The sequence below is a fragment of the Sceloporus occidentalis genome, unplaced genomic scaffold, assembly GCF_023333645.1.
Source record: "Sceloporus occidentalis isolate IW3139 unplaced genomic scaffold, rSceOcc1.0.p SCAF_1, whole genome shotgun sequence".
Classification (NCBI taxonomy): domain Eukaryota; kingdom Metazoa; phylum Chordata; class Lepidosauria; order Squamata; family Phrynosomatidae; genus Sceloporus; species Sceloporus occidentalis.
The window spans coordinates 259,974,107-259,998,267 of NW_028316981.1; positions in this window are offsets into that span (position 1 = coordinate 259,974,107).

Genomic DNA, 24,161 nt, shown 5'->3' on the forward strand with positions numbered 1-24,161 from the left:
GAATATGCTGACAGCCACGCAGGAGTGTGTGGGGTGACACATCCCATTTGGATTAATGGGCACATGTCCATGGCACACGTGCACCGCTGCACCGCCGCATGCATGAACCCCATTCACTTGAATGGGGCTTGAGCATGCACGGTATTTGGCTTATGCAGGGGGGAGTCTGGAACGGATCCCCCGCATAAGCCAAGGGCAGACTGTATCTATAACTGGTTAGAACAACATCTGGAGGCCATAAATTGACTTAGATAGGGAAAGAAGTGGATGGATAATCTCCAATCCTAAACCTTTTTTGTACTGAGGTGAACAGTGAACAAACTGAAATTTATTTTCAAGAAAATGTGTACTGGATTGTACTCTTATGACACATTTTCCTAGGGGGTGGATTCAGAAAGATGCATTGCTAAATTATCCCTCAAAAGCCTTGACTCATAGACAATTTTATTTAAGTTGGACAGTATTAGATGCACATCATCTTAGGCAATAAAATATAAATCCACTATATCAGTTTGTTTTTACCATGTTTTATCGCTGTTCTCTGGAGTCTTCAGAGTATTTGAAGTATCCCATCAGGGCATAGGGTAAAGAGAATGAAATGCTGTAATTATAGGTATACCTTTAAGCCACTTGTGAAACTAACTTTTAGATTTACATCTAGATGTTCTTCCATCTCCTTCAAACCAGATTTTGTATGGCATTTATTAAGACATTTTCTAAATAAATAAATAAATAACATTATCCTCTGATGGTGGGCTGTAGCCTAGGAAAGCTGATGCCATAATCAATGTGTTCATCCTTAAAGTGACAAGACTATGTTGTTTTCACAATAATAGTAATTGGTACTGCTAACAGATTCATCTAGGCATACACAGATCAAAGACAGACCAATTTTTACCTGTGCGGTGTTGCCTAGGCAACCAGACAAAGCAGGCTGCTAGCTTTTTAAAGTTACTCATTGACTTGTTAATCAAACCCTCAAGCTGTGTTTTTTTTTGTTTTTGTTTTTTTTTTGGGGGGGGGGGAGGTCTGTTTTTTGTTAGGTAGAAACTGAGAAAACTGAATTTCCCCAGCAAAATTAAAGTGGGTACAACAATTTTTCTAGACCATTGAATTATAGGCTTAATTAGCATCAAAGAGATGGAAGAGACCACCAGAGCCATCCAATCCTATTCCCTGGCATGCAGTAATACACAATCAAAGCAACCCAACAGACAGCCATCCAGCCCCTGCTTAAAAACATCCAAAGAAAGAGACTACACCACAGTGCATTCCAGGCAGTGCATCCCACTGTTAAACAGCTCTTTCCATCAAGAAGTTCTTCCTAACATTTAGGTGGAATCTCTTTTTCATGTACTTTGAATCCATTGTTCCTTGTCTTAGTCTCTGGGCTACAGAAACAAGCTTGCTCCATCTTCAATATAGCATTCTTTCAAATATTTAAATATGGTTAGAATGTCACTTCTCAACCTTCTCTTCTCTAAGCTAAACATACCCAACTGCCTAAGCCATTCCTCATAGGGCATTTTACAAACCTTTCACCATTTTGGTTGCTGTCCTCTGGATTTGCTTCAGCTTGTCAACATCTTTCCTGAATTGTGATGCCCAGAATTGGTCAGAGTATTCCAGGTGAGATCTGAGTTTCTCAAAATCTTGTAGAAATTTCTCACCAGTGTTACATATCTAGGGTTCCAAACAGAAAACAGGAGACAGTTCCTGTACATATAAAGGTGTTGCTTGTTATACATCTCGGTAACAAGCAGCACCTTTTGTAAAATTATTAAAAGTGCAGGGGCCTTCTCCATTTTTTACTCAGACAGGCCACATATGAATGCTATCAAGTAAATGCCATTCATGTATACATGGATGCTACTCACATCTGTAATTGAGGTGATTCTGCATGCACAGTCAGGCACAAACTTTATTGCCACCATTGAAATCAATAGGAAAACGTTTGCATGCGTGGAAGCACGCACTGGGACTTTGTTGTACATAAGGAGCCTCTGAATTAGGCAGATTGCTAAATATTCTATTGAGCATCAGATAACATTGTTTGTATGGAAATCATGTGGGCAATCCAGTAGCAATAATAAATTGCATACCAAGGAATCTGTTATTCATCTATCCATTTGTCAGTCTTAATGGGAAAAGGGGAAATGGGGGTTGCATTCCGTATAGTGGACACATCTGTTTTGATAACTAAATTAAGGCCTGCACAGTAAACAAGGTGAATAGAACAAGGCAGACCATCTGGGATGCTTATTGCTTTCTCCCTCATTATTTCGATATACCATACCATACGGTTTCATCTCAGTCAGTCATATTCTGTATTAATCTAAACTGGGAGGTCTTTTTTCTTCAGGCACATGGAAATTAGAACCAGAGGAGCTATCAGTTTTAGTTGGCATAGTACATTTAAAGATAAAACAGATATGAGGCTGCTTCTTAACACTGTTTAACAATCTGAACTGAATTTTAAATCACCATAAAATGTTAGTCTTGATTCTTGAAATCCTTCTTTTCAAATTCTAACTCTCTCCCTTTGACAGTTCCATTTCTAATGCCTATTATATCTCTGTTTATGCACAAAACATATAAAGAAGGCTGTCACAAAAAGTGACATTTCTACAGATTATCAAAATAAATCTTTATCTTCCATGAGCTTCAACAATCCTTGTATAAATGGGTTTTAACAGTGCATGAAGTAAGCACAAGAGGCTCTGAAATGTTACCAAGGGTCTACATCAGACATTAGATCTACTACAGACGGAGAACTGAATTGCCCCAAAAATGCTGCAACACTTTTTAAAAAATGGCTTCAAAGTATGCAAAGATAAATTTAGGCAAAGAGTTAAGAATATGAACACTCCATCAATTTAGTAATGCAGAATGGAAGTTTCCAAGAAAAAGTTGGATTCACCCATTGATCAAGGGTCGGAACAGAGTGGCAAGAAGGGGCAGCTTGAAGATGACCTTGCCAAATATGGATTGCATCCACAGCAAATAATAATAATAATAATAATAAGAAGAAGAAGAAGAAGAAGAAGTTTTATTTATATCTCACCTCTCCAGAGGGATTGAGGTGATGTGGGCATGGCCATTGTCCCGGGTGTGGGCATAGTGCTGTGGGATCCATGCTAACTCACAAATGCATGTGGATTCAATTGAGATGCTTTAACTCTTTACTTCAAGAACAAAATGAAAGTAATGTGCACAAACAAAAGAAGAGCTCTCTGCCCGGGAAACTTATCCTCTCCTTAAAAAGTCTTCCTTAATTCCTCCTTCTGCATTCTGGTGAGAGGTCGGAAGCCCTTCTCTAACCTTTCCAGGTCAGCCTTCTCCACCAACTCCAGTCCCAGGGCTTGTTCCTACTGTTGAGCCTGCTTGTCCCACCAGACACTCTCTTGGTTGCCTTCTGCACCTCTCACACTCCAGCAACCCAAGTCACCAACCCAGTTCGCCTTCTCTATGGGGGTCCCTTAGCCACACCTCAGAGTGGGGTCCAGCTGACAACCGGCCACAGGCTCACTGTAGCATCATGGGACAACCAGTCCATCCAGGAAGCCTTGTTATTTACCCTGACCCGCCCGTCTCTCCCAGTCTCCTCCTCCCGTGCCAGCATCCTCCTCTCCTCTCCCCAGCCACCTGGCCCTCTCACCTTAAGATCCCTTTCCCAGGCTCTACCCCTTCTTTCCTCCCCAGCCTCGCCCATTCCTCATTAACTCCTTCTTCCCCAGAGCTACTTCCTCCCATGGATTCTTGATCCTCCAACTTGTCCTCTTCCTCCACCCGCAGTCTTTGTCTCTCCAGGCTTCTTCTAGTCCTTTTCCCAGCCCATCAACCTGAAACTGTCTCTCCACCCAGCTACAAGCAGGTTACAATAATAAAAAGTACATAAATTAAATACATAGATACACACAAAAATAAAATTACACAATCCACTTATCCTCTCCCTTAAAACTAAACAACAACATTATAAAGTGCGGTTAAAATCACTTAAAATTAGACATAATTGAAGCGAGATATCTTGGGGCAGTCATAGGGCAATCCATATGCCCTATGACTGCTGGGCGCAGAATAAAGTGTTGGTTATTACCTTTAAAGCCCTACATGGCTTGGGCCTGAATTACTTGAGGGAACGCCTCTCCCTACACAATCCACCCCACACTCTCAGAACAATTGGGAAGAACTTCTCAGAGTATGTAAACACCAGATTAACAACAACTTCCCACAGGGCATTTACTGCCGTAGCTCCTAAATTATAGAATGGCTTGCCAGAGGAGATCCATCTCATTACCACCTTAGATGCCTTTAAGAAAGCACTTAAGACAGATCTCTTCCGGCAGGCCTATCCACCCAATCTGCTATAAGAGAGTTAGAGAAACCTCATCTCTATTTGTAAAGATATGTATTTTAAATGATGATTTAGTCTATGTATTGTACTAATAGCAGTTTTACTGTTTTATTGAGGGTATTTTAGATGAAACTGTAGTTTTTTATCTTGTAATGTTGTTTCTATTGTTGTAATCCCACCTCAATCTGCAGGGAGAGGCGGGAAATATAAATAAAAATTATTATTATTATTATTATTATTATTATTATTATTATTATTTCAGTAGGACTAAGGTCATCAATCAGGGAAGGCCTGCCAGAAGAGATCCATCTTGATGGCCTTTTTAAGCTGTCAAGATTGGTGCTATATCAGATATCTTCTGGCACGCCATTCCATAATTTTGGAGTGGCAGATGAAAAGGGCCTCTGGGTATGGAAGAAGATGCTCCTGTAGATAAGCTGGACCCAGGCCATGAAGGGCTTTACAGGTTATTACCAACACCTTGTACTGTGCCTGGAAACTAATAGGCAGCCAGTGAAGAGATTTTAGTATTGGTGTTACATGATCACCTCTAGATTTTCCACCGACCAATCTGGCTGCCATGTTTTGAATTAGTTGAAATTTCTGAACTAGACACAAGGGTAGCCCCATTCAGAGTGAATTACAGAAGTCAAGTCATGAGGTTACCAGCATGTGTACTACCATTTCTAGGTCCCCAGGCTCCAGGAAGCAAATACACACTACAGCCCAAATCTGCTTTAACCCAGCCCAAATAGGAGTGGAAAAGATCCTCTCCTATTTGGACTGGGAAAGAGCCTGCTTTCTTGAGCCTGCTACAGCCCCAGGGCAGCATGTGGCCTCTAAACAACATACCCCCAGAGTGTCTTGAAGCCACCCATATCTGGGAAGCCACCTGGCTTCAGGGTGGCTTCTGGGCATCATCATAGCATGCAGTGTGTAAACGCTGTGCTCTGATGATGCCTGGAAGTGGGCTTTTTTCTGCTGTCTGCTTCAGTCCCAAGTTACTTTAAGAAATGATACATGTATAACAATGAGAAGACCAAAGTAAACATGGTAAACAATCTGATTCCCTTCTGACTTAAATAATCTATGTTTATAGCATTTATATGATGTTTTAGTGTTATGAACATTGTTTTAGACTGATATATAAGTATGGAATGTAAAGCATGTTGTCCATTTGAAACGTGCTAAGTAATACCAAAAATGCTTAATGGGAAAATGTATTCATTGGCCAGCTCAGTGAACACTTATGTATCTTACATTTCTTCACTCTCATCTGCTGGGGGGGGGGGGGGAGGGTCAACAATCTGACTGGTTGGTAACCATCTGTTTGCTGTTGACTGGAACACTTGGGAAATTTATTAGTTGATTGGTTTCTCGCTTGCATTCCTATAGACTTTCCCAATTTAGACAGCTTTTGCAACCTTTCTAGCACCTGCCTTATGCCCATAATTAGTACTGTCATGCTCCATTTGCTTCTGCCCACTGACTATCATGCACCATGTTTAATTTGTACTGGAGTGCAGAGAGAATGTGCACAGCAGTTCTTCTCTTCCCTAGTATAATGTGTGGAACTTTGCTTGTAAACTGAATGATTTCCTTTGTACTGGGATTAGAACTGGTAGAGTAATTTGTCAGAGCACAATGAAGAAAAGGCTACACGTAAGCAGTTGCAGAAAATTTGGATTTTCAGCAATAACAGAAAAAGTGATGGTGATGATGATGCACTTAAGAGCAGACTGTCTTATGAAATATTTAGGGGATCAAGTAGTAGAATGCCTTTGAAAACCTTGAATAATACCTTAATAATAACCATAATAATAATAATAATAAATAATACAGAAATATTCAGATATTCAATATTTTGACTTTTTGGAAAAGATGTCAAATCATTCATGTTTCTCAAGAAATATGACACATGTTAGGTCTTGTCTTGTATAGTATGCCCGCGTTATACGCAGGCACGCTTTACACATACTTTAGCGTATGCGCTCAAGCTGCGGGGAGTGCACGGGGTGCAAGGGGCAGCGCGTCCCATTCAAATGAATGGGCGTGCCGCCGTGCCACCATGCATGAGCCCCATTGTTTCTAATGGGGCTTGAGCATAGGCTGAATTCAGCTTACGCAGGGGAGGGGGTCCAGAACGGATCCCCGTGTAAGGCAAGGGGCGACTGTATTATAAAACCTGAGGTTTTGTCATCCTTTCTGAAATGAAAAATGAAAACTCTTGGATTAGGCTGGATCCTGCAATGGTTTGGCATTTAGAAAATTCCAGATGATTTTCCAGAAATTCATCAGTACATCGGTTTGGATTCAAAGGCAAACATCATTGCCTGTATGCATCAAATAAAAAGGGAAAGTAATCTGCAACATGATCTTCCAAAACATCATGACTGAGACAAGAATGCTAATTAAAAAGATGGTTTTATAGGTATGCAATTTTCTATTAACTTCATTATTGAAGAAAACAATGAGAAATTTTTAACAGTTCTCTTCCTCTGTATGACAAACTCTTTGAATTTTTTAAAAAAATATTTACTGTTTGGGACTCATTTTCCTGTTGGTGTTTTTTTACACAAAAATATTATTTTCTATGCAGAAACCAGGTTTTCTGTGCTGAAAATGCTGTTTTTATGCAAAAATCTGGAAATTTTGTGCCAAATAAGCTCTAAACTGCAGATTCTTATCAGTTCAGGATTTTATTCATCATGGTTTCTCAACACTCATTTCAGTTGTCATCTCAAGTGGATGCGACGGCTAGGAGTGCTTGCTATCAACTTTGGTTGATATGCCAGCTGTGGCCTTGCCTTGACCGAAGGGACCTTGAAGCAGTGGTACATGCACTGGTAACATCTCATCTTGATTTCTGTAATGCGCTCTACATGGGGCTACTCTTGTGCCAAGTTTGGAAGCTTCAACTGATCCAAGATATGGCAGCCAGACTGGTCACTGATGCTTCCAGGTCTGGCTATGGAGCGGTACAGAGTGCCAAAAAGAGACACCGGGGAGGTGCCTCTCCTTGCTCTGCAGCAGCACCGCAGCAACCAAATTGTACGATGCTGATGTGCAGCAAGAAAAGAGTGTGCAGAACTGGCTAGTTTTTGTGGTGCAGTTGCACCACCACAAACCACCAGAGATGGAGCGATGGCATTGCAGCTACGCAGTGCTGTTTGGACACTGCGCTGCTGCGACATCACAGCTGTGCACGCTGTGTGGATGGTGCTGCACAGCTGTGACGTCCTCATCACGTGCTAGGGTTGCAGGGCATGTGCATGCACCACCCTGAGGCAACACTAGCATGTCATGGGCATGCCGCAAAGGGCCCGTCTGTACTGGGCCTATATAACACCTGTACTAAAATCAGTTCACTGGCTGCCGATTAGCTTCCGGGCACTGTACAAGGTGTTGGTTATCACCTTTAAAGCGCTATATGGCTTTGGCCCTAGTTATGTGAGAGAATGCCTCTTCCTATATAATCCGCCCCGCACACTTAGAACATCCGGGAAGAATCTACTAGAAATACAAAATGACTAGATTAACTACAACTTCCCAAATAACTTTTACTATTGCTGCCCCTAAATTATGGAATGGCCTGCCAGAAGAGATCCGTCTCGTTACCACCATGGAGCCCTCCTTCTGACCACCATCTTGAGGGGAGAGAGGCCTGGCCTGAAGACTAAGAGCCCTCCTTCCGACCACCATCTTGAGGGGGAGAGAGGCCTGGCCTGGAAGACAAAGAGCCCTTCTTCTGACCACCATCTTGAGGGTGAGAGAGGCCTGGCCTGAAGACTAAGAGCCCTCCTTCCGACCACCATCTTGAGGGGGAGGGAGGCCTGGCCTGAAGACAAAGAGCCCTCCTTCCGACCACCATCTTGAGGGGGAGGGAGGCCTGGCCTGAAGACAAAGAGCCCTCCTTCCGACCACCATCTTGAGGGGGAGGGAGGCCTGGCCTGAAGACAAAGAGCCCTCCTTCCAACCACCATCTTGAGGAGGAGAGAGGCCTGGCCTGAAGACAAAGAGCCCTCCTTCCGACCACCATCTTGAGGGTGAGAGAGGCCTGGCCTGAAGACAAAGAGCCCTCCTTCCGACCACCATCTTGAGGAGGAGAGAGGCCTGGCCTGAAGACAAAGAGCCCTCCTTCCGACCAACATCTTGAGGGTGAGAGAGGCCTGGCCTGAAGACAAAGAGCCCTCCTTCTGACCACCATCTTGAGGGTGAGAGAGGCCTGGCCTGAAGACAAAGAGCCCTCCTTCTGACCACCATCTTGAGGGTGAGAGAGGCCTGGCCTGAAGACAAAGAGCCCTCCTTCCGACCACCATCTTGAGGGGGAGGGAGCCCTGGCCTGAAGACAAAGAGCCCTCCTTCCGACCACCATCTTGAGGGTGAGAGAGGCCTGGCCTGAAGACAAAGAGCCCTCCTTCTGACCACCATCTTGAGGGTGACAGAGGCCTGGCCTGAAGACAAAGAGCCCTCCTTCCGACCACCATCTTGAGGAGGAGAGAGGCCTGGCCTGAAGACAAAGAGCCCTCCTTCCGACCACCATCTTGAGGGGGAGAGAGGCCTGGCCTGAAGACAAAGAGCCCTCCTTCCGACCACCATCTTGAGGGGGAGGAAGCCCTGGCCTGAAGACAAAGAGCCCTCCTTCCAACCACCATCTTGAGGGGGAGGGAGCCCTGGCCTGAAGACAAAGAGCCCTCCTTCCAACCACCATCTTGAGGGGGAGAGAGGCCTGGCCTGAAGACTAAGAGCCCTCCTCCTGACCACCATCTTGAGGGGGAGAGTGGCCTGTTATGTTTTATTTTGACTTTGGATATTGTATTGTACTTCCTGTTGTACACCGCTTTGATCTAATTTGGAAAAGCAGTATATAAATAAACATTATTATTATTATTATTATTATTATTATTAAGAAGGCAGTCAAGACGGAGCTCTTCCGGCAGGCCTATCCTTCCGACCCTGTTTAAGACCCATCCTTTAGTTTTTAATGATGATTCCAATGTTATAAATCTCTATACTATGATAAATTAGTTTTAATTGATATTATAATCATTCAGATGATGTATTGCATTGGATATTAATATTGTATTTGTATCCTTTAACCTGTTGTAACCCTGCCTCGATCCGTAGAGAGAGGTCGGGAAATATAAATTATTATTATTATTATTATTATTATTATTAAAAACATCTTTTCCAGATATTTTCAGATGATTGCCAATATCTTACATTTTCTGCTTAATAACATATAGGTAACTAAGGGGTCATGCAGACAGGGCACAAAGAGTGGCCAGGGGCTACTCCCACCCCAATTGTTGTGGGATTGCGGTGACCAGACACCTTGGTCCCAAAGCTGGAGGCTGTCATGGTCCTGAATGGACTGCCAGCAGGAGTGGCTTTTTGCTGCACCTTTTGTTACTAGGGCATGGTACAGACAGCCCCTTTGGGGCAGTCTGCAGCCACCCCTTTTATCTCTGGGTTGGGGACAGGGCAGCCTCACTGGCAGCCCTGCAACCCCAATCCAGAATTTTTCCAGACCACAGAAGTGGCAAAATGCTGCTTCTCCAAGGTGTGGAAAAAGGATGTCCTTGGGGCTTCATGCCTCTTGCCACCCCAGGAGCCACAGAAAGGGTGGCCCCTTTCTCCCTGGCATCATTTCCGCAGCTGTTTGGTTGCTGCGGGAGAGATGCAGATCCCAAAAGGAACTCCATTTCAGAGCTCCTTCCTGCGCCGTGCCCAGGCCACCATAAGCGCCCTGGGGCACTGCAGAGAGTCATGAACGCGTCACTCCATTTGGACATGGCACATGCGTGACATAATCATAGCAGATCCTGTGTAGATGGTGACGCTGCTGCCACGTACTAGGGTTGCGGGACATGCGGATGCTCTGTCTCCAGGCAACCCTAGTACATGCCAACCAACGAGCAGCAGGCTTACACTTAGACAAACTGAACAAAAAGGGAACAACAAGAGATATCTATAATAACTAGGCTATTTCTATTCACAAGATATATATATCAAGATACATAATTACAAGAAACATCAATAATAGCCAATATATATCTGAAGAGTGAAGTGGTAACAGTCCAAGTACACAATGTTGCTGATTTTAGCAGTGAAAGAGGTTCTACTGCTGCAACATAATATTAAAGTCCAAAATCTAAAAAGCAATGATGATAGATGATGCTTGGAACAAATCAACATGAAGTTGGAACTAATAATATTGGCTGGTAGCAGGGTCCTTATAAGTTGAATTCAGATGGGACGGCTACCTCCGGAGTCCTGTGTGGCCGTTTCGACTCACCAAGGTCTTCATCAGCATATTAATTTCATAACCGGAATAATATAATGCATTGTGTGTTCCATACTTCTAAATACACAAGGTTGACAATCAAAGATATATTAATTACTATCAGCAACATAATACAAAATATAATATAATTAACAAACGAAATTGAATCATTATATCTTACCCACAATATTAAACAGCTTGGCTTGACTGATAAAAAGGATGCTGGTACAAGTTCACAGGAATAGTAACTCATAATATACTTTGCCTCAGCAATAGGCTGCAGGTGATAGAGTGATGCATTGAATTCTCTTAAAGGTATATCCTCTAGAGACATACTACATGTCCCATAAAGTAAGCCCAAACCATAGCTGAATGCATAATAACACTTATAATAATTGAAAGGTACCTAACAACTCCGACTCATTCTAAATACATTATGAGCATAATATAGCTCTATGTAATCTGCCTGGCCTCCTTCCCATATCCATATCTGTCTCTGATTTGTACAATATTAACCAATGTATACAATTTCATAAAAAAGAACTTAAATCCAACCGATCATTTAAACCCTTGGGTATGTTTGATGACAACTTATGAATCCAAAATGATTCTCTTTGTAGGAGTTTAGTGTGTTTGTTGCCACTATAAAAAGTACCAAACTTGACTTGTTCAATTACAAAGAATTTTAAGGATTCTGGAGAGTGATGTAATTGTGACCAATGTGTGACAAGTGAAGTATCTAAACTTTTATTTCGAATGGTACTTTTATGTTCAGATATTCTAATTCTTAGAGGTCTTGAAGTTTGTCCCACATACATCTTCCGACAAGGGCATAAAATCCCATAAATAACATTCAGGGAGTTGCAATTAGTGAATGAGTTTAATTCATAACATTCCTTTGATATGGGATGGATAAAGGATTTTATATTTAAAGATTGTTTGCAACAGCTGCAATGACCACATCTGTGATGTCCTCTTACATGAGAAAGCTCCTGAGTATGTTCATAAAAATCTGTATGCACTAAAGAGTCCTTGAGATTTCTAGTTCTCCGAAAAGTTATAATGGGTGCCTGTGTACAGCCTGGAATGTTCTGAACTATATGCCAATGTTTTTGTATAATATGTTTAATATGATGCGCAGCATGAGTGAAGGTGAAGGATCCTATAATCCTGTTCTCAGTTGTACTATTTGAAGGAAGAAATAGTGTGGAGCGATCTTTAAGGGAAGCTCTGTATCTAGCATGTTGGACTATATGAGGAGGAAAAGCTCTATCCTGTAATTCTAATTGATACTGATCAGCTGCCCTTTCATAATGAGTGTTAATGGAAGAATTTCTTTTTAATCTTAGGAATTGTGAATATGGTAGGTTTTTTTTTCAGATAATAAGGGTGACAACTAGAAAAATGTAGCATGGAATTACGGTCCGTAGGCTTGTGAAAATTACGGACTCCAATCTTATGATTATGAATATAAACTTCTACATCTAGAAAAGAAATATGTATTTAGAATGAGTCGGAGTTGTTAGGTACCTTTCAATTATTATAAGTGTTATTATGCATTCAGCTATGGTTTGGGCTTACTTTATGGGACATGTAGTATGTCTCTAGAGGATATACCTTTAAGAGAATTCAATGCATCACTCTATCACCTGCAGCCTATTGCTGAGGCAAAGTATATTATGAGTTACTATTCCTGTGAACTTGTACCAGCATCCTTTTTATCAGTCAAGCCAAGCTGTTTAATATTGTGGGTAAGATATAATGATTCAATTTCGTTTGTTAATTATATTATATATTGTATTATGTTGCTGATAGTAATTAATATATCTTTGATTGTCAACCTTGTGTATTTAGAAGTATGGAACACACAATGCATTATATTATTCCGGTTATGAAATTAATATGCTGATGAAGACCTTGGTGAGTCGAAACGGCCACACAGGACTCCGGAGGTAGCCGTCCCATCTGAATTCAACTTATAAGGACCCTGCTACCAGCCAATATTATTAGTTCCAACTTCATGTTGATTTGTTCCAAGCATCATCTATCATCATTGCTTTTTAGATTTTGGACTTTAATATTATGTTGCAGCAGTAGAACCTCTTTCACTGCTAAAATCAGCAACATTGTGTACTTGGACTGTTACCACTTCACTCTTCAGATATATATTGGCTATTATTGATGTTTCTTGTAATTATGTATCTTGATATATATATCTTGTGAATAGAAATAGCCTAGTTATTATAGATATCTCTTGTTGTTCCCTTTTTGTTCAGTTTGTCTAAGTGTAAGCCTGCTGCTCGTTGGTTGGTGTTTCTGTAATTAGATCATGGCTGAATGGACACATACTTTTGCTTTTGATGATTCTGATAAAGCACGAATTATAGCTAATAGATTTTTATTCAATGAGAATGAAGCCACACAGCATCGTGGCAATTGGCAGGACCTTGAATTCCTTAAAAAACAATATGTTAGAATGGATTTACATGCATCCACCCTGGCAGAGTATTGCAAGACAGCTCGCATTCCTAGAGGCCTCAGGATACAAAAGAGTCCAGGCTTATTCAAAAATGATGTGGAGTTTAAAACAAAATGGGCTGCAATTCTCAACAAGTGTTCCTCTGACCTTATGTTACTTTTGGTAGAAAGACTTAATTCAGAATTAGAACAAACCAAACTCAAGATTGATGAATCATTGGCTCAATTATCTGCAGATCTTTCTAGTCAGGATATTCAAAAACGTATGGAAGTGTTAGAAAAAGAATTGTACTCTTTCACAAAGGAACTCAAGGCATACAAAATTAAAAAATTTAAACGTGATGAACTTGATTATGTTAATGAAACAGTTTATCCCTGGCTGAAGAGTTCATCCAGTAAGAGAGTACGCTTTGCAGAGAAACCTAGTTTTTCCTCAGATGGGGAATCCTCTGATGAACGAGGTTATTCCACAGATACATCTACTAGAGAGGAACTCTTAGATGAAGGTTTTTTACAAACAGGCCCACGATTACGCAGAACTACACGAACAGGTCCTCGCAATTCCAAATACAATCAAAAAAGAAGGACAAGGACCTAGTGGTAAATTTGTCCTCTTACAATTTGTCCCATGAAGAGCACTTGTTGTTAAATAAAGGACTTTCATTTGTACCCACCCCTAATTATAATTCTTTTCTAACCAGAATAGATATCTTTAAACTTATAAGACAACTTAAGTTGCGATTTTTCTTTGGGGATTCTTCTCAAAATTTCCAACATACTTTCAGACGCCCCTCCAAGTTCATTCCCCCTGTGTGCAATCACAATATAGCTACCTTTGAGGAGGTAGTATTAAGAGATGTTGAAAAATTAGAGGCTTCTTTAAGGAAACCATGGTACAATTTAAGTTATCAGGAACATTGCACCTTACAAAAGTTAGCCTCGAAACAGGAGATAGTAATCAAGCCAGCTGACAAAGGGGGAGCCATAGTACTCTTGGACAAAAAGGATTACTTACAAGAAGTACTTCGTCAACTTAATGATCACATCAGTTACCAAGCTTTGGACAAAGACCCCACTAGCTCTATTAAATTTGTAATTAAAATTTTAATACAAGAAGCAGAATTGTTGGGATACATAGATTCCACTACAGCATCATTTTTGATACAGGAATATCCCCGTATTCCTATTTTCTATGTATTACCTAAAATTCATAAGGAAGGTTTTCCTCCACCAGGTAGACCTATCATTTCAGGGTCTGGGTCCCTTTTGGAACCTTTATCCCAATATTTGGATTCATTCCTGGCACCATTAGTAATTGAAGCACCTTCTTATATTAAAGATACCCGTCATTTCATACAAAGTATAGAGAGCACAGAGATTAATCCTGAGGGATGTTTGGTCACCTTGGATGTAAATTCTTTATACACTTCCATTCCCCATGCTGAAGCCAGAGATGTTGTAGAACTTTATCTGCACTCTAAAAATGTGAAAAAACCTCCCATTCATTTCTTATTGGATATTCTGGATATTATTTTAGAAAAGAACTATTTCAGGTTTAACACTCAATTTTTCCTTCAAATTAAAGGGGTAGCGATGGGTAGCCCAGCAGCTCCAAGTATTGCCAATTTATACATGGCTCATTTAGAATCTACATATATTACTAATCCAGATAAGAATCCTTTTCATAAATATTTACAATACTATGGAAGATATATTGATGACATTTTTGTCATATTTTCTGACAGATCTAGAGTTGAGAACTTTTTCACCTGGATGAATTCTGTAAGCCAACATATCAAATTTTCATGCCAGTCAAACACCCAGCATATTTCTTTTCTAGATGTAGAAGTTTATATTCATAATCATAAGATTGGAGTCCGTAATTTTCACAAGCCTACGGACCGTAATTCCATGCTACATTTTTCTAGTTGTCACCCTTATCATCTGAAAAAAAACCTACCATATTCACAATTCCTAAGATTAAAAAGAAATTCTTCCATTAACACTCATTATGAAAGGGCAGCTGATCAGTATCAATTAGAATTACAGGATAGAGCTTTTCCTCCTCATATAGTCCAACATGCTAGATACAGAGCTTCCCTTAAAGATCGCTCCACACTATTTCTTCCTTCAAATAGTACAACTGAGAACAGGATTATAGGATCCTTCACCTTCACTCATGCTGCGCATCATATTAAACATATTATACAAAAACATTGGCATATAGTTCAGAACATTCCAGGCTGTACACAGGCACCCATTATAACTTTTCGGAGAACTAGAAATCTCAAGGACTCTTTAGTGCATACAGATTTTTATGAACATACTCAGGAGCTTTCTCATGTAAGAGGACATCACAGATGTGGTCATTGCAGCTGTTGCAAACAATCTTTAAATATAAAATCCTTTATCCATCCCATATCAAAGGAATGTTATGAATTAAACTCATTCACTAATTGCAACTCCCTGAATGTTATTTATGGGATTTTATGCCCTTGTCGGAAGATGTATGTGGGACAAACTTCAAGACCTCTAAGAATTAGAATATCTGAACATAAAAGTACCATTCGAAATAAAAGTTTAGATACTTCACTTGTCACACATTGGTCACAATTACATCACTCTCCAGAATCCTTAAAATTCTTTGTAATTGAACAAGTCAAGTTTGGTACTTTTTATAGTGGCAACAAACACACTAAACTCCTACAAAGAGAATCATTTTGGATTCATAAGTTGTCATCAAACATACCCAAGGGTTTAAATGATCGGTTGGATTTAAGTTCTTTTTTATGAAATTGTATACATTGGTTAATATTGTACAAATCAGAGACAGATATGGATATGGGAAGGATGCCAGGCAGATTACATAGAGCTATATTATGCTCATAATGTATTTAGAATGAGTCGGAGTTGTTAGGTACCTTTCAATTATTATAAGTGTTATTATGCATTCAGCTATGGTTTGGGCTTACTTTATGGGACATGTAGTATGTCTCTAGAGGATATACCTTTAAGAGAATTCAATGCATCACTCTATCACCTGCAGCCTATTGCTGAGGCAAAGTATATTATGAGTTACTATTCCTGTGAACTTGTACCAGCATCCTTTTTATCAGTCAAGCCAAGCTGTTTAATATTGTGGGTAAGATATAATGATTCAATTTCGTTTGTTAATTATATTATATTTTGTATTATGTTGCTGATAGTAATTAATATATCTTTGATTGTCAACCTTGTGTATTTAGAAGTATGGAACACACAATGCATTATATTATTCCGGTTATGAAATTAATATGCTGATGAAGACCTTGGTGAGTCGAAACGGCCACACAGGACTCCGGAGGTAGCCGTCCCATCTGAATTCAACTTATAAGGACCCTGCTACCAGCCAATATTATTAGTTCCAACTTCATGTTGATTTGTTCCAAGCATCATCTATCATCATTGCTTTTTAGATTTTGGACTTTAATATTATGTTGCAGCAGTAGAACCTCTTTCACTGCTAAAATCAGCAACATTGTGTACTTGGACTGTTACCACTTCACTCTTCAGATATATATTGGCTATTATTGATGTTTCTTGTAATTATGTATCTTGATATATATATCTTGTGAATAGAAATAGCCTAGTTATTATAGATATCTCTTGTTGTTCCCTTTTTGTTCAGTAACCCTAGTACATGGCCATCCCGGCGCAAAGCACCAGTCTGGATCAGACCCATGTTTTGGCCATCATAGGCAGCCTCAGCAGAATTTCCAGACGATTTGGCAGTGTGCATCATTTGAACACCATATCCTCAAAGTGCCCAGAAGGCATTTTATTTGATCTATTTATTTTGGGCCTTAGTAATGTATTCAACGCCCCCCCCCCCCTCCAAAAAAAAAAAAAAACCCTATCTCAAGAACCACCAACTGCATCGAGCAATGGAAGTCTCTTCAGCTGGTGATTCAGATGCAGAAGGATGAGATTTCCATTTCCCTTCTCCCAGTGAGCAAGGTTGCAATGAGGTATTGCAACAGGGGCCCTGCTTTTAATTGACATAACTTCACTTGCTGATGGAAGGGGCTGTAAACATCCTTCTTCTGTGCCCTGATTGCCAGCTGAACAGATCTCTATTGCTCAGTGAGGTTGCTGGCTGTTAAAGTGGGTTTGGGGGACATTTACAGTCATGGAAATAGTGCCATGATCATGAATATGTAATACTGCTGAATATGGAACAGTTACAGATCCATACCTCTAGATTATGATCTGTAACTGCAGTACAGGATGCCAGCTATTCTATCCATGCCTATATGTGTACGTCTGTATAACAGTGATGCAGAAATCATTTAGCTACTTTATTGTTGTGTGGATTAGAGGATTGCTAAAGGCAGTGGACATAACCAAGGAGGAAAGAGACAGAATCTGGGATAATGGCTTCATATTCCCATGGTATAAAAATGCAGAAGTCTTGCTGAAGCTAGGAAAATCTAGGTAAATTCAGTGGCTCATATAATCTCAGAGGTCCATGTATTCTTCCTTTTGTGATCTAGAAAGAAGAATGCCCTTTTGTCAGTTTCATCCCCTACTACTATGAAACAATGATGACTACACTGGAACAATGATAACAGAGTCTTCTATCACTGATGTGAGAAAGCCTTTATTGGTTGAACACCTCTTTGTGCCTCAATTTAGGGTAAGGGTCCACCATAGCCCATATTACAGTCTCTAGGGTCCTCCAGGTTCTCTTCAAGCCCCTCCATCATGCAAAAAGAAAATGGTCCCAGAAAATAAATTACACTGCCAGAACCCTGCAGAAGTCACAATTCTCAATTTTAAGGCAATTTCACCTTTTTGGGATCCAAAATAGTTTAGCCCTTTAAAACACACAGAAACACACACACACACACACGATGCTGATCATCTCTTCTTTTGGATTAAAAAAAGGCAGATGTATCCCAGGGCAACCTGGGGATCTTGAAAATTAGTGAGATGAGGCCTCTAGAACCATTATGGCTTCCCAACCCTGAGTTTGAGGAAAGTGCATATCTTTTTCTTCAATGTAAGGTTGCTCTCTTAATGTATTCAACATATAGTTTTAATATCTATGCAGCCTTTATACATGTTAAACATCTTTTAAATCCACACTCACTCTTATCTGGAGAGCTGCATTCACTTAAATAGGCATGAAGATTCATGTGCACTTGGGGGTCTCATTCCTTCTGTAGGAAGCAGATCCATGTGGCAGATACTGGCAAAAATAGATTTAAACTGAGATCAGCTGTACTATCAATGCAGCATGCATGTGAATATGGGGTTTAAAGGTTTGCAGACTTTTTATAGAAAGTAAAATTATCATTAGTAATTACAAGACAAAAACTGAACTCACAATTCTCAAGTTTTCCTTTCCTTGGCTATAATGTAAAAAGTAATGCACTTTGAATTTTAGTTCCATTGACATGCATTTGTCTTAGAGAATTTTAAGTAGTCTGACAAACCTCGCTTTTTCCTCTCTGCTTCACCTCGACATAAATCATTACATTTTTAGATCCATTATGCAAAAGTCAAAAAAGTGGCTCCATATTTAATAAGTTAGATGAACTGCAATTCAGTTTTATGAAAAGTAATGGAGTGAGAGGCTCTTCAGCCTTGTTAATTGGGTTAAGTCAATTCAGCCTTCTACCCAGCCAAGATATTCATTAGAAGAAATGCCACCCAATGTTACAGAGCAGTGAAGTCAAAGAGGATAAGTTTCACAGTGGTTCTGAATAATAACATCAAATTTACATTAAAATCATCATTTAAAATTAGAAATAAGATGTGTATAAGAGAGCCAATAAGTACAGTTCTCATTGCATTAGAATTAGTATCTTATCTTGAGGGCCATAGACAAACATCAGCAAAAATCATGTTGAATTAAGCTGTTTGACTCAGCCTCATGAACTCTAAGTGGGAATTAAGTTCATAGATGTGTATTATATAGTGCATAATTGAGAGTAAAGGAGACAGTGTGGTATAGTGGTTTGAGTGCTGGACTATGACTCTGGAGACCAGAGTTCAATTCTCAGATCAGCCATGAAACTGACTGGGAGACCTGGGCCAAGTCACTCTTTCTCAATCTTAGGGAAAATTATTTAGTTTTATTTATTTCAAGAATTTATATCCCACCTTTCTCCCACAAAGTAATTCAAGGTGGGGAAGGCTATGGCAAAACTCCTCTGAACAAATATTGACAAGAAAAACTCATGATAGCATTGCCCTAGGGTTATCATGTTATGCCCGAGATTGTAAGGGCAACCTGTTTATTCTGAGAGCGTGTAATGAAAACCTCTCCCTCCATGGACTTATTCACAGCAGGGCTGACAAAGACACTGAGACACCAAATTTGGTTTTAAACACTATACATGTAACATTTATTGAATCACAAAAGTAACACAAACATTGATTATCAAGAGCTCTTTCACTCACACATTCATACAATACTCACACACACTTTCCTTCCGCTGAACATTGATCAGTTGTTCTCGAAGGTTGGGGATGACACCGTTGCCGCGGATGGTGCCAAGAAAATGGAGGAGAAAGTCCAGGGTCTTTATACTTTTTCTTCTCTCTGGCTTTTGGCTGCTGAAGTCTTGCAATATTGCAGCCCATTACTCAACTTCCTCTTTTGGGAGGAGACACAGGTTGCTCAGATCAGTCCGTGTTCAAAGCAACTCGTTCTGTTCAAAGCCCTCCATTGTCCTGTCAGTTCTTCTTCATGGCGACTCAGGAGATAAGGTCCTTCCCGGTCATGGTTCGTCACACCTGGACGGCACCCCGCTTCAGCTTCCAAGTTTTCAGATTTTCCTCGCCTCAGTTGCCAAATACCTTCATCACATCAATGCTCTGCGCGGAACCATCTTGTTTGGTCCTTTAGCTATGCTTAAAGCACAATTCCTTGGTTCTTTGGTTCTTCAGCTCTGGGTTTAAGTCAGAACTCACTCATTCGTCTTACAATCATAAGTTGGAAATGACTTAAACGCACACAACAACAACAACAATTGAGAGTACACCATGCTGCGTGGATGGTCAGGTTTGGGTTGTACTGGCTGCAAGAGTTCTTGCAAAACATACTGGCTGTGATTAAGAAGAGCTATGGGCCAAAAGGGGTAGTAAACCATGCATGCCCCCCACAATTATGCTCAAATTAGGGAGTCTTTCCCTTACTTTTCATAGAATCAAAGAATCATACAATCATACAGTTGGAAGAGACCACAAGGGCCATCCAGTCCAACCTCCTGCCATGCAGGAACTCTCAATCAAAGCATGCCCAACAGATGGCCATCCAGCCTCTGTTTAAAGACCTCCAAGGAGGGAGACTCCACCATTCTCTGAGGGAGCATGTTCCACTGTCAAACAGCCCTTACTGTCAGGAAGGTCCTCCTAATGTTGAAGTGAAATCTCTTTTCCTGTAGTTTGTATCCATTGCTCCAGGTCCTAGTCTCTGAGCAGCAGAAAACAAGCTTGCTCCCTCCTCAATATGACATCCCTTTAAATATTTAAACAAGGCTATCATATCACCACTTAACCTTCTCTTCTCCAGGCTAAACATACCCAGCTCCTTAAGTAATTCCTCATAGGGCATGGTTTCCAGACCCTTCACCATTTTAGTCGCCCTCCATTGGACATGCTCCAGTTTCTCAATGTCCTTTTTAAATTGTGGTGCCCAGAACTGGACACAGTATTCCAGGTGGGGCCTGACCAAAGCAGAATACAGTGGCACTATTACTTCTCTTGATCTAGACACTATACTTTTATTGATGCAGTCTAAAATTGCATTGGCCTTTTTAGCTGCTGCATTGCACTTTTGACTCATGTTTAACTTGTGGTCTACTTGGACTCCTAGATCCCTTTCACATGTAGTCTCATTCAGCTAGGTGTCTCCCATCCTATATCTGTGCATTTCATTTTTCCACCCTAAGTGCAGTACGTTACATTTCTCCCTGTTGAATTTCATTTTGTTAACTTTGGCCAAGCTTTCTAGTCTATTCAGGTCATTTTGAATGTTGATCCTGTCCTCTGGAGTATTAACTATTCCTCCTAATTTCGTGTCTTCTGCAAATTTGATAAGTATGCCCCCAATTCTGTCATCCAAGTCATTGATAAAGATGTTGAATAGCACTGGGCCCAGGACAGAGCCCTGTGGGACCCCACTGGTCACATCTCTCCAGGATGAAAAGGAGTCATTGTTGAGCACCCTTTGGGTTTGGCCAGTCAACCAATTACAAATCCATATAACAGTTACCTTGACTAGTCCACATTTTGTAAGAGAAAAGTTTTATCTGGGCCCCCTAAAAGTGAAACCTAAGCTGTTCAACCAGGCTAAGGCTCCTTCTCAACTCCTGTGATCTTGCATCCTCATGCTGATGAGAAACAAATGCCCCACGAAGTATGCAAAAATTGGTTGGGGCTTGAGCTTCAACTTCCCAATATCATGTTCTATTTCCTCTGTTGCTGAAAACTGCCAGTATACGGTTGCAGATCCTTTGCTATCTACCTTTGCTAACTCATATTTTCCCACTGTTTGAAAAGGAAGAAATCTTTTTTTTCCTCACTCAGTGGATATTGCAAGGTTGTCCTTAGGAGGACTTTGTATCTTCTCAGGTGGCTTCCTGCTATTTAGGAACAATGTTATTATAACTTCTCCTCTTCCTCTTTTTATGTTGTAACCAAAATTGTACTCTTCAGAATCAAATCTCTCTGGAGAGTCGCTGCAGGCTGTACCACATGAATTCAAGGAGTTTTACAGAGGAAGCATGCTGTTGTGCATGGATTGGGATACGGAGCTGTCCAGGTGGTATTTCTGCATTGACGCATGTGTTCCCTCTGTGTGTGAATCCTATATGGGTGGAATTGATACAATGCCCAGTAATTGGTGGTATTGGCTTAGACACTGACACTACCATATTTGAGCCACCATTTTTAAAGGTGTGTCCCTTGTGACCTTGGTTGGCACTATTATATTTGAGCCACCATTTTTGAAAGGTGTGCCCTTATGACTAGGATCTGGTGTCTGGTGTTTTAAAAATAAATTAAAATTAAAATTAAGAACAATAGTATAAAAATGGCTACAGGAACTAAGGTTTTGTTAAATAAAATACTAAATAGCTCCATATTTTAGGTTATAGCTCACTTTTAACCCTGTCTCCAAGCTTTATAAAGTCACTTAGGTCATGAAACTCCTTCGTGATACAAATATAATACCTGGCAAGACTCTGCTGCTAAAGTTTCAGTTCTGTCTCTCTTTTTGCTCACTCACCACTAGCATAACTTGCTAAAAAAATCATGGAAGGAAATACTTCATATTAAATATATACACCATTCGATAAGTGAAAGGAAGATCATCTTGAGAATTTATTTTCAGCAAACATTACTTGGTTTTTCCAGACAGTGTTTCCTATGTAATGTTCAGCAAATAAAACATTCAGGAGGTATGTGCATGGATTAGAACCTTTCAGAGTGATTAGAAAACACTTCAGACTTTGATAAGTGGCCTGAACTAGGTTTGACCTCTTGCATGGTAATAACAAACCATAGTGACTAACTGTTGTCAGGAGGTTACACAAAGGTTCTGCATTCACTAGACGGAACCAGGAGATTTTAAAATGCTACATTTTCTTTCTGAATTTTGTAATGGCTTATGTGCAGAGCAACGTTCTAATGGAAACAGTTTCCAGTTAGCACAATTTATTCTGTTGGTTGTACATTGCTGATGAGGGTGGGGGGACTGGGGGGAGCCACTTCATTACAAGGAAAAGAGGAAAAGTGTGGAAGGGGGAGGGAGAGAAGAAAAAAAATCTTGTTCCCTTAATCCTGGCAACAGTAGGGTCTGATTTGATTGAATATTTTCTTATTTTGGCGCATTTGAACATATGCTGAATATATATCTCTAGATCCTTTTCCTCTCCAATACTGAGGTTAAAATATATTGTAAATACGCTGTCAGTAGTTTCCTTGAATTTGTTTAGTGATTTATTACCATAGCCAAATCAACTGGAAAGCAGAAGAATTCTGGTTGGTATAGCTGGAAAACAAGATCTCCGGATGTTAGCTGAAACTATCTGATCCCTTGCAAGAATTGACAGTGTAGTAAACCATGCATGACAGGATAGTATCTGCAGGTGTACTGAAGTTTTCAGAAGGACAGAAGAAAATTGTAGATAAAGACAAATGTAGGAGTGCTCTGGGAACCTTCAAAAGGCCAAATGAGAACGTCAGCATCCCTAGTCGTCATGACTACTTGCTGGGTGACTAATGGAGAAAAAAAATTAGAAAACCAAGAGGAGAATCAGACACAGGTGTGCTTCCTCCACCCCTAAATCTTGTAGAAGATTGAAAGTTCTTTGCCTTATACTTGTCAGTCTGAATCTGTTTGGATTTTCTAGGAGATGCTGTGTTGGTCACCTGAGCTCCCAAGGCTGAAAAACCCAGTTTTATCCTTTAGTAACACAAATAGCAGAGATAAATTTACTACCTTCAGCAGTACAGTTTACATAAACCTTGAATCAGTTTAGGCAACTGGTTCTTAACCTTTTATTACCAGAGACATGCTTTAAGTGTATTTTGTTGCCATGGACCTCTCCCCTCCAAGACTTAACTCAAGATTTAAAACAACAACAACACTGGACACTGAGCAATTAATAATTACACCATTTGTTAAACCTTCCCTCAGAAGTGCAGCAGATGGAGGGAAGTTTTTTTTCCAATTCTTCTCACTAGTTTGCAACTGGAGTAGACTGAACAGCAACATGCAAAAGTCCAGCCAGTCACCCTTCACCTTAGTAGTAAAGTAGGTGTCCTTACTATTATACCTGTTTCAACCAGTGTATATGTTGAGAGTTATTTTCTCTCCCAACCTTCTGGTGTCTCCTTTTCTTGTGTACAAGTATGAAGGCGTTTTGCTGGTATTATGCCAGTAACCTTGTAATTTCAGGATTGTTGGTATTATAAGCCAGCTAGTACCTTCATTTTATCTTTGTTTATATGTAGGCTGGCTTCCTTCCTGGAGCAAACAGACTTTTATTT